The sequence below is a fragment of the Leptonychotes weddellii genome, chromosome 7 (assembly GCF_054177405.1).
Source record: "Leptonychotes weddellii isolate Sample4059 chromosome 7, ASM5417740v2, whole genome shotgun sequence".
Taxonomy (NCBI): domain Eukaryota; kingdom Metazoa; phylum Chordata; class Mammalia; order Carnivora; family Phocidae; genus Leptonychotes; species Leptonychotes weddellii.
Window position 1 is genome coordinate 48,360,518 of NC_138375.1, and position 2,988 is coordinate 48,363,505.

A 2,988-nucleotide genomic window follows, 5' to 3' on the forward strand; every position below is an offset into this window, starting at 1 on the left:
AAATAAGTCAATCAGAGAAAGACATGTATCATATGATCTCACTGATATGAGGAATTCTTAATCTCAGGACACAAACTGAGGGTTGCTGGAGTGGTGGGGGGTGGGAGGCATGGGGTGGCTGGGTGATAGACATGGGGGAGGGTATGTGCTATGGCGAGCGCTGTGAATTGTGTAAGGCTGTTGAATCACAGACCTGTACCTCTGAAACAAATAATACATTATATGTAAAAAAAAAAAAAAAAAAGAAGAAGATAGCAGGAAAGGAAGAATGAAGGGGGTAAATCAGAGGGGGAGACGAACCATGAGAGACTATGGACTCTGACAAATAAATTGAGGGTTCTAGAGGGGAGGGGGTTGGGGAGATGGGTTAGCCTGGTGATGGGTATTAAAGAGGGCACGTTCTGCATGGAGCACTGGGTGTTATATGCAAACAATGAATCATGGAACACTACATCAAAAACTAATGATGCAATGTATGGTGATTAACATAACATAAAAAAAAAGAAAATAGAAGTGAATGTTGGGTTAAGTAAGTGACTTATTCAAAGTCATTAGAATAAGTCATGGCAAAGCTAGATCTAGATTCTAAGTGTTCTTTCAGTTGCATGAATTTTACATTATATAATAACTATTTCCAATATCCATAGCTTTTTGTCTTGGCATTTAAAATATTTTCATACATATAAAAATTGTGTTTAAATGTACACTGATATCTTTTATAATCCTAATTCACAGTTCTTTTTGCTTTTTCCTATTTCAAAAGGTTACTATGTGAAGTAAAATATAGTGAAAAAACTTTATAAATATATTTAGTGGATATCCCTATAAGTTTTGGTGGAAGAGTTATACTACTTTATAAGTTACAAAGCACCAAAGTTTTCTATTCTGAGAGGCAGATTAAATAATGAAAACTAAGGCTATCATATTCTTTATTCATATCTAGTTCTGCTGTATTTGCCTAGATATTTCCTTAAAGAGAACAATAAACCATTTTATAACCCCCTGTGCAGTTTGCCCAGCATGGATCTTAATAGTCTGCTATTAATAAAAGAAACTTTGTTAGGACAAATCAAAGAATAATAAATGTTTGCTTGCTAGCAAGTCACTTGCAGATAGACCACCATCCCACTTTTTTTTTCACAGCCTAAACATGTGTTGTTGCATTTTGAGAAAGATTCGTTTTTGCTTAGTGGAGACATGGCGAGCAACTGGAGCCCTCAATCTGGTGATCTGCATGAATGACATCGTACCAGAAATAATCACCATGTTTACATGGGTTATGTCCATCAGGACATTAAGCAATTGTTGCTCCTAAATAGGCCAGAGAAGAGAAACAAAAAATCTAATGAGCATCATTATTGAAGTGGCTTCAATCTCAGGGTCCAAATTACAATTATTTGCCTCTAAGACTTCTGATTATATAGGAATTCTTCAATAACAATTTATCTCTTCCAGAAATTTGTTCTTCATTCTTAAAATAGAAGCATAACTCTTCTGTGAACACAATGATGAAAGATGAGAGTATGCAGCCTAATCCATTTGTATGAATGAGTTGGTTTGATTTCCTTTTTGGCAACTCCAAACCCAAGGCATTAGGAATAAATGTGTTCACTCAACAAAAATGTGTCTTATTTGATTGAATAATGCTCTGATCCAAGCAAAAAAGTCTTAGAAAAATGGAAAAGATTTGTGAGGAAACTAATGAGATACTCATATTGTAATAGAAATAAAGCCACTCACTGGAATTTTTTTTAAGACATACTTAAGTCTCATCTGGAATGTAAGAATGGCACACAGCTCTTTCCCACTACCCATAGTTTCTAAACAGTTAAAGTTATTCCCTGGTTCTAAGACCAACTATTTATCTAGCCTCCAGTATTAGTAGTAGTGCCTGTGTCTGTTAAGATTTTTTGGTTGTCATCAACAGAAATCAACATTGAATAACCAAAGAAGATAAAAAAATTTACTGGAAGGTTATCATGTAGCACACAGATTCAAAAATAATACTGATGAGCCAGATTTAGAGATGGACACGAATCTGGAAAAGTAAATACTCAAATTCCTAAAGGCAAGTATCTGACTGGCCTAATTTGGGACACTATGCTAAAAGAAGACACAATGCTTTGATTGGCAATTCCAAGAAGACCACATTAGAGGAAAAGTAATTCTCCGAAAGAAAAAAGAGGGTGCTACTATCAAATGGGAGGCAGGGGAATAAAATAAATATGCACTACACTGCCCTTCATATTTTGGCTGTGATCAGTGTAAGATTAGAAAGGCAGATGCTAACGGAGGCCCAGAGTATCAGTACGGGCTTTTGCCCATTCCTCCTGATTTGCCTCCATTTGACTCCAGTCTTGCTATCTGATTAAAGACACATTTTCTTCACTTCTGATTTGGGACCTGGCCTGCACCTGGGGACTATTGCTGTTTTGTGCTTCCATATCACAAAAAGGAAATCAAGCAGACCATCAAAGACTCTTTTAACAGGAATCAGGCCGAAAATGTGTGATTTTTTTAAACTTTATTGTGTAGAAAACATAACTGCTTACTACCAATATTTTCTGGATGTCTATGAATTCATCATAACAGAAACAGTATTAAACAAGGGGAAAACATAGTTTTATATAAATCAGAAGTGAAAAACCAATTTCTGTTTTTCAGGTTTCCAAACTTCTAAGCTTCATGTGAAAATAAGTATTAGTGGAATATTTATTTATTTAACAAGAACACCTAAAACCAATTTTACATGCCCAACATGCCATGGTGAGCATTTTGACTGATGAATATTTTATGATGTGCTTAGTAGGCCTAAATGAAATTTTTATCTGCAGCAGTATCAATCACTAGACTTTGCTATTTTCACCCCATGAAGACTGCTTTGCAAACGTTAGTCCCCGATGTTTAGACACTTGTGAGAAGAATGGCCCTATTTCTATGTTATGGATAAAGACACTAAAGCCTGCAGTCATTAAGTAACATACCTAG